This window comes from Podarcis bocagei (genome assembly GCF_964188305.1).
Source record: "Podarcis bocagei genome assembly, chromosome: 17".
NCBI classification, from domain to species: Eukaryota; Metazoa; Chordata; class Lepidosauria; order Squamata; family Lacertidae; genus Podarcis; species Podarcis bocagei.
This window is the reverse complement of record NC_138143.1, coordinates 29,099,226-29,116,612: the sequence shown is the minus strand read 5'-3', so window position 1 is coordinate 29,116,612 and position 17,387 is coordinate 29,099,226.

Sequence of the window (17,387 nt, the reverse complement as noted above, 5' to 3'; positions counted from 1 at the left end):
AGTGTGGGTAAATCTTGTGTTAAACGGCATTTCTGTGTGCTGCTCTGGTTTGCCAGAAGTGGCTTAGTCATGACCCGGAAGCTGTACGCCACATGACCCGGAAGCTTAACCACATGACCCAGAAGCTGTACACCGGCTGCCTCGGCCAAGAAAGCGAGATGAGCGCCGCAACCCCAGAGTCAGTCACGACTGGACCTAATGGTCAGGGGTCCCTTTACTATACTACATTTTTAAAAATTTGCCTTGAGACAGTCTTTAAACCTCTTTTGTTGACCACCAGCATTACACTTTCCATTTTTAAGTTCAGAATCGAGTAGCTGCTTTGGAAGACGATTATCAGGCATCCGCACAACATGACCAGTCCAACGAAGTTGATGTTGAAGAATCATTGCTTCAACATTGGTGATCTTTGCTTCTTCCAGTACACTGATATTAGTTTGCCTCTCTTCCCAAGTGATGTGTAAAATTTTTCAGAGACACAGCTGATGGAATCTTTCAGGAAGTTGGAGATGGTGTTTATAAAGTGGTCCATGTTTCACAAGCATACAGTTAGTTTGGTAGTACAATAGCTTTGTAAATGAGCAACCCAATAAGATGTGTGGGGTATAAATAATAAAATTATCATTATGGAATAAGACTCCCTATTTTCATCACAGAAATGTTGGAGGGTATAATAATGTACATTCCAAAGAGAGGTGTTCTGATGTAAAACATATGCATGCTTCTCCCAAGCATGCTGAAGAGATAGGCCCAATCTGCACTATATATTTAAAGCAGTATCATGCCACTTTAAACACTCTTGACTCCTAGAGTGGTTGAACAGTCAGTCCCTCTTCCAAGGCAACTTTGAAAACTGTAGCACTGTGAGGGAAATGCACTGCAAACTTTCAGCACCCTTAGCAAACCGCAGTTCCCAAGATTCTTTGTGGGAAAGTCATCACTCTTTAAAATGATATGATACCATTTTAATTGTGTAGTACAGATGGGGCCATATACTACACAGCTAATGTTTCCATTTTAACAGGACAAATCTGAGACATGTGGATTGGAGGCTGAGTCAAGCCACACTTCAGAGGGCACTGTGGGTCACTTAAGCCAATAAAACCAAATTCTGTGGAAGGAACTATCCATACCAGGAGAACAGGAGTAGTATGAGGGGCAAGACTAACCTCTCCTAGGCCACACCAAAATGAGTTCTCTTCATAGTCCAGTCCAGGCTGTAACAATTCATTCAAACATAGCTGTCACAAGGTTTTTTTTTGGTTTTTTAAATGCAAACAAGACACTACTCCCACTTTGTCCCCACATTTGAAAATAATTTTAATTTATATTATAATCATTATAATTATAATAATAATTCAATGTTTGCAGGCACACTGTGTATATCATTTTTAAAACATTTCGTTCAAATATTGTCCGAATCTATTTACATCACTAAAAGTGTTTAGTTTTGTGTTTTTGTTTTACTTTACTTTGAATGTGACCTCATTCCAAATTGGTGCTGTCTTCCTTGGGCATGACAGATTTCCAGCTTGACAGATTTTTACATTATCATATTTGAAGAGATTTCTCACAGGATTTTGTTGCTGTCTCCTTAGGAAGATTAATTAGGAGGCAGTGTAATGAATCACAGTAGAATTGTAATTTTACCATACAATAACTATGAGCTTACACATTTCATTTGCTTCTTTCTCTCCTGAACATTCTTTCCTCTCTCCCCCTCTCTGAAATATATTTTGTCTTTCGAAAACACACACACACACACACACACACACACACGCACACACCCACGATTATAATGAAGAGACTCCTGCATCAGGCCAATGGCCCAACTATTCCAGTATCCTTTTCTCAGAGCCAGTGTGGTGTAGTGGTTAAGAGTGGTAGTCTCGTAATCTGGGGAACCAGGTTCGCTTCCCCGCTCCTCCACATGCAGCTGCTGGGTGACCTTGGGCTAGTCACACTTCTCTGAAGTCTCTCAGCCCCACTCACCTCACAGAGTGTTTGTTGTGGGGGAGGAAGGGAAAGGAGAATGTTAGCTGCTTTGAGACTCCTTAGGGTAGTGATAAAGTGGGATATCAAATCCAAACTCTTCTTCTCACAGCTGCCAACCAGATTCCTGCGAGAAGCCCATGAGCAGGACGTGAGCGCAACAGCACTCTGCCAAAATACAGTTCCCGACAATTGGTATTGAGGGGTATAGTGACCTTAATAGTCGAAGTGGAGTATAGACATTAGGGCTCGTTGCCACTGATAGCCTTATCATCAATGAATTTGTCTAATCTTCTTTTAAAGCCTCCCAAGTAGATGAAATGAAATACTTTATTGTCACTTGTACAACTTGTATGCAGTGAGATTACACAAGCACCCCCCACTCAGCTCTCTTGGTCTTAGTGCCCCTCGTTTACTGACGCACACCCACCAAACCCGAAAGTCACTTGCCATGTTGTTATCTTTTCATTCAGCAGCCTAACAGCCCACAGATAGAAGCTGTTCTTTACCCTGTTGGTGCAACTAATCATGCTTCTATATCTTCTGCCAGGCTAGGGACGCGGGTGGCGCTGTGGGTAAAACCTCAGCGCCTAGGACCTGCCGATCGCATGGTCAGCGGTTTGAATCCCCGCGGCGGGGTGCGCTCCCGTCGTTCGGCCCCAGCACCTGCCAACCTAGCAGTTTGAAAGCACCCCCGGGTGCAAGTAGATAAATAGGGACCGCTTACCAGCGGGAAGGTAAACGGCGTTCCATGTGTTGCGCTGGCTTGCCAGATGCAGCTTGCCACGCTGGCCACGTGACCCGGAAGTGTCTGCAGACAGCGCTGGCTCCCGGCCTATAGAGTGAGATGAGCGCCACAACCCTAGAGTCTGGCAAGACTGGCCCGTACGGGCAGGGGTACCTTTACCTTTTATCTTCTGCCAGAGGGCAGGAGATCAAGAAAGTGCCAGCCAGGCTGTGAATCATCCCTGAGAATTTTCCTCACTCTCCTGAGGCAACGTTCTTCTGCAATGTCATCCAGTGGATTCACAGGATAGTGACCTGCATTGCCACCCGTGGAAGCGAGTTCCAAAATTTAATTGTGCAAATAAGTGCTTTCTTTTATCTGTCCCAAATCTTCCAACATTCAGCTTCCCTGGGTGCCCATGAATCTAGTAGTGTTTGTGTGTGTGTGTGTGTGTGTGTGTGTGAGTGTGTGTGTGTGTGTGTGTGTGAGAGAGAGAGAGAGAGAGAGAATTGTATACATAGTAAGAGAAATACAGTGGTACCTCGCAAGACGAATGCCTCGCAAGACGAAAAACGCACAAGGCGAAAGAGTTTTCCGTTTTTTTGAGTCGTTCCGCAAGACGAATTTCCCTATGGGCTTGCTTCGCAAGACGAAACGTCTTGCGAGTTCTTGCGAGTTTGTTTCCTTTTTCTTAAAGCCGCTAAGCCGTTAATAGCCGCTAAGCCGCTAATAGCCGTGCTTCGCAAGACGAAAAAACCGCAAGACGAAGAGACGGAACGGATTAATTTCGTCTTGCGAGGCACCACTGTAAGCCGAATGTCATTGCATATGATCAGGCAACAGATAGATATTGGGGGCAGGGTAGTGCTGTGCTCCCCCATTGCTGTCCCAATGAAAACCACTCCTTCCCCAGAGCTGCTGTTTCTCCCTAAAGGAGTTAGCAGGCAGATTATCATGTGCAGAGCTCCACACACACAAAAATCAAGATGCATATGATGTGCCCAGACTAAAATACAACACACCTACAGCATGAAACCATTTAGAATTAAAATTGGATCTTCCGGGATTGTTGTGTAATCATTTTTACACTTTTAGTGAATCTGAACTAATTGCGCTGTGCTTTTCAAGGCTCTTTTGTTACACAAAGGCCCACAAGTATTTCCACTATGCTGGTCTTAAAGAATCAATTAAGGATGGATTTGCAAGTAGCTATACCTTTCCCAGGATGGGAGCTGAAACTTGCTCTGGCACACTCACAGCATTTTAAATAAACATAGGATTTAGCACTGCATTTCATTTACTGTAAGTCATAAGCTGAAATGCAGCTACACGGAGACACAAGCATTTTATTGCAAGCCTAACAGCTGGATCTCTCTGGAGTTTCCTTCAGCCAAGGTTCATTGAGTCTAATTTAATTTTTGCAGCCTTTTTGGGTCATTCTAGAGATAAGAGAGCTGCCCTTCCATTGCTAACAGGTGTCAGAAGCAAAGATCATTATCAGGTGATCAGGTCAGATAGCTTAGCCTGGTGTCAGGTGCTCCAGAGTGAATTAATCTCTGAAATAGCTTCTTAATGAGATGGGAAGAGATCTGGCAAGATAATGAACCGAGGATGCCCACATCTTTCCATGTACACATGTGCCAATAAATGAGGGTCCATATGTATGCCTATAGCTCAAGAGGTCTGCATAATATTTATTTATGCTTCCCCACACACACACACACACCAATGCATCTCAATAGATCTCAAGACAGGGTACAAAGTACAGAATGCATAAAATCACGTGAGCACAGAAATAAAACATTTTAAAAAAACAACAACATCTTACTGAACTCATAGAGTATTTCCCAAATTCGGATTTCTAGCTGTTTTTGGACTACAACTCCCATCATCCCTAGCTAGCAGGACCAGTGGCCAGGGATGATGGGTATCATAGTCCAACAACATATGGAGAACCCAGTTTGGGAAACGCTGAATGAATAGAAGCAGCTAAAAGCATAGCTAAAACAGCAAGGCAGACTTCACTTGCCACCAACAGACCAACACACTGAGGTTAGTGATGGCTGGTTTGGCTTCTTGAGTTAGGCTGTGCTGATCTCCCATCTTCCCAATGCAGTGTTGTGCTGCTGGTCACTGAGAGGGGCTAGGCAGCTGAGAGCAGTGGTAGAGCATATGCCCATGCTGCCCAGGGCAGGCACGCTTCCAAGGGGGGCATGGCACAGAGGGTGCCCTCCCAGGCACGGGATTGCCTGGAGTGGTGCGCGTGCCCTGCAGCCGGGGGCGGAGCAAGCCTCTCCCAAGAAGTCAAAATGAAGGGGAAGGGGGGAATGCCACCGGCAAAGAGGCGCAGCTCCCCCCTTACCCCAACGGCTCTGGGTATGCTGAATGTCACCCCCCTCAGTGAAGGCACCCGGGGTGGTCCGCCCCCACCGTTCCACCTTCCTACGCCCCTGGCTGAGAGTTTGGCGCTGTGTGGGCAGAGTAGTGGTGAAAATGCTCCCAAAATTGTACCCACACCACATTGAGCTTCTGGCTGCCTTGTCCCTTCCCACCCCCTCTGGGGGGCAGTGATGTATGACATTGGGAAGACAGGAAAGCAATGCAGCCCCAGCGGCTGCCATTCCCTACAGCACTGAGTTATGGAGTAGGGAAGGAGGGAGAGTAGGGTTCATTTATTTTACCCTGTGCCCTGCCAGTCTCTCATTAACAGGTAATATATGAGGACAAACAGATTTGTATTCTTCTGTCCATTTCTGGATTTTTCAGAGTTTGTGTTTCGGATAAATTTTCCTTCCCATTGTCTAGTACATGGGTAGGCAAAGTAAGGCCCGGGGGCTGGATGCAGCCCAATTGCCTTCTAAATCCGGCCCATGAATGGTCCAGGAATCAGCGTGTTGTTACATGAGTAGAATGTGTGCTTTTATTAAAATTGCATCTCTGGGTTTTTTGTGGGGCATAGGAATTGGTTCATGTCCTCCCCCCAAAAAAATATAGTCCGCCCCCCCCAATGTCTGAGGGACAGTGGACTGGCCCCCTGCTGAAAAAGTTTGAGGACCCCGGTCTAGCATCTAAGTTTAAGTCTAGGATCACATTCTGTGTTATGTGTACAGTTCTTGATGTATTTCAAATTAAAACGTCCTTTTTCTTGTATGATGGTCAATATCACAATGTGCCCCACATCTCTAGGTATGGTGTGGAATGGAAAAACAGTGGAAAAAAGAAAAAGAAAATCTAGGTGAATTTCCTGCTCATTTCCATTTCTGATGTTTTCTTTCAGAAACGTTCATCAAAGAAAACATGCATTTTTAAATATAATAATTTTCACATCTTTTGTGTCCTTCATTCACAAAACAATTTCTTTGAACACAAGTGTTCCTCAGTGGTATAGTGTACTTCATTTTGCTTTTAGGGTATTTGATTTTTTTTCAGATGGCAATTAATTTAATAATTATAAATTGCATCTTGCTGCAGTATTCAACACCCACATACACAAGATGGAAAAGCAACTCCCACAACTTCTGCTTAGGTGCAGAAGTTGCCAGAAGGAGGCAGACAAGATGTCATCCAACTGCCCTTGGGTAGGGTTGTTATATGTCTGGAATTTCCCAGACAGACCCAGAATACTGTAGTTGAAAGCATTTTCCTCCAAAATAGCTTGAAAATGTCCACTTTGGACAAAAACTTAAAAAACCTCAAAGCCCAACAACTTTGGCTAACAAAAGCTCAGCGAATTTTCTGTCCAGATTTTCACTTTTTGAAATATGGCAACCCTACCCTACCCTAAGGTCTCCACTCTAGATTTGTGTAGGGTTTGCTCCTTAGCCTTTTCTTCTCCCAGAGATATCCTGCAAAGCAGCAGCAGTTTAAAACCAGAGTATTCCTTCTCCTAGATGGGCTATCTTCCCAGGCTGATGAGCCTCATCTTCCCATCACTTCCCTCTACAGCACATTCAGAAACTACCTTCTTGACCCTTGGACCCACAATTGGTCTTATCTGCTCAATCCACCAGAGCCTGTCTTTGCATGCAGTGGAAGTCCAGGAGAGTAAATACAGTGGTACCTTGGGTTACATACGCTTCAGGTTACATACGCTTCAGGTTACAGACTCCGCTAACCCAGAAATAGTGCTTCAGGTGAAGAACTTTGCTTCAGGATGAGAACAGAAATTGTGCTCCAGCGGCACGGTGGCAGCAGGAGGCCCCCATTAGCTAAAGTGGTGCTTCAGGTTAAGAACAGTTTCAGGTTAAGAACAGACCTCCGGAACGAAATAAGTACTTAACCCGAGGTACCACTGTAACTCATAAACATTTGACATGAGAAACTCACCTGGGAGGAGAAAATCACATCAGTAGTTTCCATGTCAGTGTCTTTCCTTGAACATCAGCCCTGGGGAATCTCTGGCTTGAGGGGAATGTGTGTCCCTCTAGGCCATTCATTCTATCTATATGAAGACCACAGAATGAAGATTTTGAAAGATAACTGTGTTTCTGTTTGTGTATTGTTTGGGGAATTGTGAATTAGAATGAATTTCTCCCCCACTTATAATTTAAAGTTGAAGAAACCACAACTCAGCAGGTGGACAGATTCCAGGTATCAGGATCTCCATAGTCAGGTCCTAATATCATCCATTCATGGACAATCCTTGCAGAACAGTGTGCATGCCTCAAGATTGAAACATTTCTTCTCACTGTGTCTTCTTTGTGTGCTGATCCAGTGCTATTAGTAAGTCTGCAAACATAACTTACAACATTAACAGGGCTGTCAATAAAAGCATTTTAGTCAAATTGTCGGTCACCACTGAACAGGCAACGAGAGTAATGGGCCATTAATTTCATTGAACATAGAAGGTCAAAAGGGAAATACCCACCCGTCATTTCAAGTTACTTTGGCACTGTCAGAATAAATATATTCTGAGATGAATCTCTGCTAATGAAAGTGTTTATGGCAAATTATTTGCATCTTCTGGAACAGGATATGAGAAGAGGCCCCTTTTTCATTTTTTGACAATTGCATAAGATCTTGGACATTCACTTGCTGCTCATATTTCACAGAAAACATGAATAGTTTCCTCAAATTGAGGCATATTAACTGCTTGCCGCAAAAGAAAGTATCAACTATTTGCACAGGAAACTAAGCTAGTTCTAAACGTAAGAGGTGTTTTATATATTGGACCACCTCCTTTGGATTGAAAAAAATATTTAATTTGACAAGCACTGGTTGTGTGACGCTGTCAAGCAGACCCAAAATTGGGCGCAGGCAGGAAACATCCTGAAAGGGTTCAGTTGCCAGAAATATCATTTATCATAATTTTGACTGTGACAAGGTTCTTTGAAGTCTAAGTCTGATGGCACAATTGAAAATTAATCTGTGGAATTTGATCATTTTGAAATACTTTACATAACAGACCGTATCATACCGCGAAGTAATGTCACTATCTTTTGCTTAATAGGGTTTTCACAATCTCTGACAGCTTTTTTTAAAATTTTAAGCAGAACACCAAAGGTCACAATTCATGAGAAACTGTGCTCAAACCTCACTGAAATGTATAGGAGCTGAGGAAGCACTTTCTTTTAAATTGTGCTTCATTTTGTGTGAGGGAGTGCTTTAGCTCAGTGGTAAAACACCTGTTTTACAGGCAGAAGGTCTGAGGTTAAATGTGGCATCTCCAGATGGGTCTGGGAGAGGTCCCTACTTGAAACTCCTGGCAGTCAGTGTAGACCAGGCACAGGCAAACTTGGTCCTCCAGATGTTTTGGAACTCCCATCATCCCTAGCTAACAGGACCAGTGGTCAGGGCTGGTTGGAGTTGTAGTCCCAAAACATCTGGAGGGCTGAGTTTGCCTATGCCTGGCATAGACAATACTAAGCTTGATGAACCAATAGTCTGAACTGATATACGACAACTTCCTACATTTCACCCACATCTCTTGGACTCTATTACTTTGAGGAGGTGGTTCAGAAGACCCTAAATAAAGGTTAGAGATCCCTGGGACCCACTGCTAAATGCAGGAGGAGAGAAACTGGCAATGAGATGCTACCTATGCTTCAGTGTTGACAAAGAAGTGGTGCAGCGAGGATCATATGCTTTAGCAGCCTGAGGAAAACCAACAACTGAGTCTGACAGGGCAGCCTATCAAGCTTCAGGGGCTCAGCTTCCTCCCCCCTTGGCCATAGATAAGCAGTACAAAGAGAAAGCAGTCTCTTACCAGTAACAGAAATGTTTAATGAACGCAGCAAAAGAACAAGCGACCGTTCTCAGAGTGCAGGTGCTCCCAAGTAAGGTTCCACCCACTTCCTTCTAGTCACTTCTGTCCTCTCGTCTCCTAGCCGCCTGATCTCTCAACCATTGAGCCCTTTCCAAAAACACCTTAAATAATCTCCTAGCCTTGGGGCTGAGAGACTGCACATCTTCCAGTGAGAGAGAGTCAGCTAGCCAAGGATATCTCAAAAATATCAAAAATGTGTGTGTTAATCCACTGTTCCAATTAGTACATGAAATATGCAAATGAACTCACTCAAAAGAACTGAGATTGAGTACTTAGAAGATGCTATCTCTCTGTGTGCGTGCAGGGGGGTGTTTTTAAAAAAGATAATTATTTAATTTCCCAGAAAAGTGAAATGGATCATTTTGTCATTTCTTTCAAGCTAGATATTGTCATGATTTTGTGAGATCTGTCTCTAATTAAGCACGTTGGATGAAACATTTATTCATTATTCAGTCTCATCCAAAGTAATAAGTATGTATAGTGACAAAATTATCACATTCTATTGTTGCCGCTCCCACAGTGCAGAATCCTTTGCCGAGTCATGATCTAACTCCTTTTTATCCTGGCAGACACATCAACATGAACATAGAAAGCTGCCTTCTACTGAGTCAACCCATTGGTTCATCTAACTCAATATTATCTACACTGACTGGCAGTGGCTTCCAAGGTTTCACATAGGACGTCTCTCTCAGCCTAAACTGCAGATGCTTGGGATGAAAACTGAGACCTCCTGCCTATTAAGTAGATGCAGTAGTGAGTCATGGCCACACCATAGGCAAGGAAGAAGAAGAAGAAGAAGAAGAAGAAGAAGAAGAAGAAGAAGAAGAAGAAGAAGAAGAAGAGTTTAGATTTGATATCCTGCTTTATCACTACCCGAAGGAGTCTCAAAGCGACTAACATTCTCCTTTCCCTTCCTCCCCCACAACAAACACTCTGTGAGGTGAGTGCAGCTGAGAGACTTCAGAGAAGTGTGACTAGCTCAAGGTCACCCAGCAGCTGCATGCGGAGGAGCAGGGAAGCAAACCCAGTTCACCAGATTACGAGACTACCGCTCTTAACCACTACACCACACTGTCTCTCTATGGAGCTCTAATAATAATAATAATAATAATAATAATAATAATAATAATAATAATAATAATAATTTATTTGTACCCCGCCCATCTGGTTGGGTTTCCCCAGCCACTCTGGGCGGCTTCCATAGAAACCCAAAAACACTAAAATATCATACATTAAAAACTTCCCTGAACAGGGCTGCCTTAAGATGTCTTCTGAATGTCAGGTAGTTGTTTATTGTTTTGACATCTGATGGGAGGGCGTTCCACAGGGCGGGCGCCACTACCGAAAAGGCCCTCTGCCTGGTTCCCTGTAGCTTTGCCTACAGTTCCAAAACTTTGCTGTCTTTAGTGCACTTGGATGTTTCATTTTCACCAGATATCTCCTGAATGCTGTCATACATGATAAGAAACCCACCAAAAAGGTGGCATTTGTCTTTGACATCTGATGACCAGACATGAATTCAAATTCTTGATATTTGACTATCAATCTGCAATGGAACTGCAGCTTTCACAGGAATTTGATAGCTGCCATACAAGATTTCATTCCATACTTAAGATGCAACAGTATACAGTCATACCTTGGTTCTTGAAGGCCTTGTGACTCGAATGTTTTGACTCCCGAACGCAGCAAACCCAGAAGAGAGTGTTCCGGTTTGCAAATGTTTTTTGGAAGGCAAACATCCAACACGGCTTCCACGAAAGCTTGTGCATGCACACGAAAGCTCTTACCAAGAACTAACTTAGTTGGTCTTTAAGGTGCTACAGGAAGGAATTTTTTTATTTGGTTGATGTGAGTGTGAGCAGTTAGCAAAGTGAACACTCACTGTTTCTGTCTATGCTGCTGAGGGAAACTTCTTAATTATTTGTTATTATTTCCCCCATTAAATAAAATATAAGTGGACAAGCATTCAGAGATTAGAAATATTATTCAATATAGGCCCAGAAAAGCACAGTGAACCCCCCTTTTTTAAAGTGAAAAGTTTTACAAGGCAATTTAGCTCTTGCAAAATTTATTATCTCGAGCAACATAGCAATATTATCCCTTAAGTACAGGACACATCTAGATTAGAGGCCTCAATATGTTCTTGTACTTGGTATGACATCTCCAATAAGCTGAACTTTTCATCTTCTGTTGCTCTGTGCCTGTGTCTTTGGGAGCTCAGCATTACAAACCAACAAACATCATTTAGCCAGAGGGCTCTATTGGATTTGGTTGGTTGCAACAGTTTGTCCCAGGTGGCTTCATACACATGCTGAGTTCTTCTCCGGATGGTGCTTCCACCTTCAGACAGCTCTATAATGAAACATGACTACTAAAATGCACCCAACTGTGGGCTGCTTGTTGTTACTTTTCAAACTCCAACTTGATGGGTCAGTAGAATTGGCAAGCAAAGCTATATCCTGTCAGTTAAGAAGTACTGAACCCAGCGAAACCCCCAGAATTTACCAAGCTTCCATTCTGGAGATTGCTTTAACCATGACACTGCATCAGCGGAAATTCCTCACCCTTATGTTGTTCCACTGAGTTGGCTTCCATGTGCCTTCAATTGCTTTTCATTATCGATGACCCCAGAGTTTGCATTTACACAGCATGGAATGTGAATTTCTCCATCTCATAATATTCATCTGTATTGGAAATGAAGCACCATCTCCCCAATGTAGGCTTCTCTTCCTAGAAGGATCAACTGAGTTTTAAGAGCATGTATACATCTCCAAGGAGCTCTGTGACAGATAGTTTTCCAGGGGCACTGAATGCTCAGTAGAGATGCTGGATGAACATCCATATCCTTTTACATTGGACTTTTAAAAAGGATTAATTTCATTGCTTTTTGTTCTGTCCTCCTTGCTGATTAAATTGTGCATTGGGGGAGAGCATGTATGGGAAACTGGGTGTCTTCATTGGGGGTTGCATCAGTGGGGATTGAGGTCCCAGGCCTCAGAGAGGTTAGGCTGGCCTCAACTAGAGCCAGGGCCTTCTCGGCTGCAGCTCCAAACTGGTGGAATGCTCTGTCAAAAGAGACTAGGGCCCTGCGGGACCTGACATCTTTCCGCAGGGCCTGCAAGACAGAGTTGTTCCGCCAGGCCTTTGGTCAGGGCGCAGCCTGACTCCCTCCTCTGGCAACCTGCACATAATTCTACTTAATTGGTTGCCATCAATTTGATTTAATTAATTTTTATAATGAAATATTTTTAGATTGTGTGATTATTTGATTGATTATTTTATTGTTGTTAGCCGCCCTGAGCCCGGCTTTGGCTGGGGAGGGCGGGATATAAATAAAATTTATTATTATTATTATTATTATGTGCGCATTGGGGGGGACTGGGTGTGTATACTGGGGATTACAGGACGCGGGTGGCGCTGTGGTCTAAACCACTGAGCCTCTTAGGCTTGCTGATCAGAAGGTTGGCGGTTCGAATCCCTGTGAAGGGGTGAGCTCCTGTTGCTCTGTCCCAGCTCCTGCCAACCTAGCAGTTTGAAAGCACACCAGTGCAAGTAGATTAAATAGGTACCAATGCAGCAGGAAGGTAAATTGCATTCCCATGCACACTGGCTTCCGTCATGGTGTCCCGTTGCACCAGTAGCGATTTAGTCATGACCCAGAAAGCTGTCCGTGGACAAACGCCGGCTCCCTTGCCCTGAAAGCGAGATGAGTGCCACAACCCCATAGTCACCTTGGACTGGACTTAATTGTCCAGGGGTCCTTTACCTTACCGTTACCTTTTACTGGGGATTATATATTGAGGGAGTATTGAGGGAGTGTATAGTGCTTATTTGGGTGTTTGGTGTGTGTTTTTTGGTATGTGTTCCTAATTTTATTTATTTTTATTACAATGTTTGATAGAATTATAGAATGTTAGAGTAGGATGGTACCCTGAGGATCATCTAGTCCAACTCCCTGCAATCCAGGACTTCCCTTATAGCAGTGTTTCCCAACCGGTGTTCCGCGGCACACTACTGTGCCGTGAGACATCGGCTGGTGTGCCGTGGGAGGGAGGCGGGCGAGAGGCGGCGGCGGCGAGGATCCGGCGGGGGTGGGGGGAGCGGGGGCCGTCGCGCGCAACCGAACTCACTTGGCGCGCTGCCGGCTTGTCCTCCTTCAACCCGGGTCGGGCCAGGCCTGCTCACGTCCCCGGATCCCCTAGCAGCAGCTGCACGCTCTCCAAAAGCGCAACGCTGCGCGCAACCGCTCGGCCAGCTGGTGCTCTGCGACTCCGCCCTTTCCCCTCCCAGCGCCGGAGGGTTCGCGCGACCGCAGCTGTTCCCTTTCGCAGCGCGCGGGAAACAATTCCAGGCCGATTGCCTTGTGCCGAAAAGCACCGCCTCTCCTTCCAGCTCAGGCCCGGGCCGCCGGCTCCCCGAATGACATCACGGGGGCGGGGCTTTAATGGTGGTGTGCCGCGAGATTTTTTTCCGGTAAACAGGTGTGCCGTTGCCCAAAAACGTTTGGGAAACACTGCCTTATAGGAATTGAACCTGCAACCTTGCAACCTTGGCATTATCAGTATTTATTGTGAACTGCTTTGGGGGTCTTTGGGCCAAAATGTGGCATAAAAAGCATTATCACAACATAAGCTTGACTCTATGGTTCCTTCATTTCTATGCAGAACCAAGAGTGCTTTACAAACATCTTTCTTTCTACAATGTGTTTCATGATTGTCTCATTTTTGTGCTAATTAACTAACCCCCCTGCTGTGTAACAGATAATTTCAGTGTATGCCTTTGCTTATCAGATGAAGATTCAAGATTGTTTTAAGTCCTATATCTATATTCAGTGGTGGAAGAGAAGATTATTCTGCCTGCGCTTTACAAAAGTAATTAAAAGTTCCTTTCAGCATTCTTATTTTCTTGTGATATTGTGGATATGAAGTGTAATGATATTTGGAAAGAACATCAATTTCACCAAACCTAAGGTTTCACAACTCCCTGAAATGCAACACAGCTTTATATCTATTTTCATTATGAGATAATCTAACCAAAAATAAATAAATCATCAAAACCTTTAACGTAAGACGTGTTCCATGATTTGCAATTAAGAATTCATTTCTCCTTTGATAATAAGAACCAGTCCGAATTTAGGGGAGGGGTTGTGCTTCACACAGCTGGCTCAATTTGTGATCATCTTTTTGTATGGAAGAGATGGGCAGATAGGCATCCCTACCTTACCATGCAGGCAATGAGATGGATGTTTCACATGGAACTCCAATTCCCTCTCTGTGGAGAAAGAAATCTGAGCATAGCCTCAAATCCTAGAGCAGAATGCTGCCCTACAGGTTGCATGTCACCCATGTGTGCCCAGTATCTCCACCTGTCAGTGGCTGGACTGAGGAGAAATGGTGGGACCCACCTCCCATCTCTTGAACCTTCCTTAGAACAGGAGGACAGTATAGATTTAGACGAGTGGTTTGCAGAAGGGCATAGTTCAGAGGAACAGCAGGAAGAAGACACACCAGGGGAGAGACAGCTGAGAGACTCAATGTCATTGGAGAGCATTCCTGGCCCTCCTTCTCCCAGGACCAGACAAGCATTGAGGGTAGAAGAACAGAAGGTGTAGAGGCAGAAAGCTCAGATTAGCCATTGCAAGAGTGATGTCAGGAGTCCAGGTTCCCAGCTTGATAACACAGTAAGTGTAGGTAACTAAAAAGGAGGAGTTATTGCAAAAAACAAACATAGCTCTGGGCGGCTCTAATGAAGACACTGACATTATCATTCAAGATGACCCTTCTGAAGACTCCTTCCGGTGCCTACAGAATATATTGAACCATCGCCCCTTACATCTCTTGTTTTGCTTCCTGTCTAGCAGCCCTCCCATTCGCTGACTCTTCGGACTTGTTGGATCAGCTCCAGCCTCTTCCTGTTCTGAAAAACTGTCTCGGTGTCTGTTCACACCTGTTTGAGTTTCCTGAGAGTTTGGCAATCGGCATTCCAATGTCCAAGGGAGTCACACTAGTCACTGGCCGCTGTTCAGCCTGCGTCAGATCTAACCCTCTCTGTTCTGCAGCTGGCTCCACTAAGTTCCACTAGGAGTTGGCTCATTCCTGACAGGTGACAGAGAATAGGAGAGAGAGAGGGGGTTGGACTTGATTTGGAGCAATGCCATTATTTTAGGGAGGCTGCATTCCTTTGTCTCTCTCTGTGAACTCTGGAATAAATTACTTGATAAGCACTCTTCTTGTTTATCTGCTCACTGGCTGCCATGGGGGAGGGATCAGATTCCCTGAGGCCTTACACCACCACATGAAGAGGATGGTCAAATGGGGAAAATATGTGAAGTAGCCCAGAATACAACCCCATTGTTTAGGGAGATACACTGAAGATTTAGGCTCATACACTCCCAATATGTCATGGAGGAAAATTGGGGCGTGTATCTTTCGTGGCTGCACACCTGTGCAGAGCAAAGGCCCCCAAATAAGCGTATTTGGGGGCCACAGTCTTGCAAGAGCCAAAACAGGACATCCTGGGAACCACTCAGAAGATAGGATGGCTTCTGTAATTCTGGGATGTCCCGTTTATCATCATCATTATCATCATTTTATTTGTATGCCACCTTTCCATAGTTAAAACAATGCTCAAGGCGGAATACAACATGACAAGATTTACATAATTACCAATGTAACAAAAGTCATAAACAATAAATAAAAGACATTGTAAGGTACACAACCAAATGGAAAACAATTTCCGTATAAACCATAAAATCTAAAACTAAAAACACAACATTAATATCAATAGCAATTTAAAATGACATAGATAAAAACTAAAAACAATATTTAAAAAGAATCCCTCTCTGTCAAGCAGCAGCAGCAGTCCTTTATGGAGCCTGTCGGGCCTCGCCCCAAGCCAGGTGGCTCCTAGCAGGTCAGTCCTCAGCTTATGACAGTTATGGGGTATGTATAGAGATGCCTGGTGTGCTCTGGTCCATGGGGTCACGAAGAGTCGGACACGACAAAAACGACTAAACAACAAATAGAGATGGGTGTGGACTCTGCAGAAGCTGTGTTCCAGAGTAGAGTCACCTGGTCCACTTTGCTCTGGCCATTGTATGATCTGGATCATGGGCCTCTTCAGAAGCCCATGGAGAGGTGGTCTAAGTAATATCTCATCCAAGCATGAAGAGCTAGCCACATACACATTAAAAAAGAATGGCATACATCTCCCTGGGAGTGACAGCGCCTGATGATGTGCTGTCACTCCCGGGGAGTTTATCCAAAGAAAAAATGGTAGCTTCTATGGAGCCGGCCATGTTTTTCCTTCAATAAAATTTCTGTACTGGGATGAATATCCATTCTGTGTCATTGCTGTGTAAATGCATCATTCTTTCCCGTGTGTATGTGGTGGTAGATGCCCTGTATATTTTTGTTTATTCATTTGCTAAAATGTTGCCATATGTATTGCCAAAGGTCCTTCAAGGTGAATAACAACAACTCAGCTACTGATGGGTATACAGAAAGCTGCTTCGTATGAGGGGCAACCATGATTGAGTTCTCACTTATTACCATCTGTTTAACAGTGAATCCCTCTTCCCAAGGAACTCAGAGAATTGTAGCTCTGTGATGGGAATAGGGGTCGCCTAACAACTCTCAGCACCCTTAATTAAACTACAGCTCCCAGAATTCTTTGGTGGAAACCAAGTTTGGTAAATGTAATGTTTGGATGTGAATTAAGTCTGATCAAACAGAAAGACAAATGTTTAAATGATCTGCAACATACCTTGCAATTTCTAAAATTTATCAGAGTTTGTTGAATATGCTAGAGTTTTGTTTTATGTTTGCCAGTGTGTTTATTAATGAAGAATAAATTGAAGAATATAGCCTATTAAACCTGAATTGCTGGGTTATGGTTGCCAAGGAAAGTACATAACAGACACATTTATTTTATAGGGAGCTCTTGTGAGGTTTCAAAAGATGCCCTTAATGAGTGCTATTTTCAGATCCCCACACTGCTCTGTGCTTCCAAACCCTCCAATGTAAAATTCATCTGCAATTAACAAACCAAAGACCATGTGTGAGGGAGTTAAATCAAGGACACAATGTCAGGATATTGAGCTAATAAATATTTGAAGATGCCACAAGGCGACCAGCTATTTATTAGAGAATGAGAGAGAAAAGGGAGGGTTACAAAAGCTCTTGTCAACCAGGCATGCTCCACATGCAAAATTAACTTTCAGCAATGCCCGTTTTGTAAGGAGTGAGATATGTTCAATAGGTAGTTTAATATGTAATTATAATATATTGTTTAATATGCAATGACAATTTGTGTGTAAATTGAGAAGAAGCTCCAAACTCTACTTTGGTAAGAACTCATATTTTATCTATTTAGGCTGCAAGTCAATATTCACTTACGTGAGAG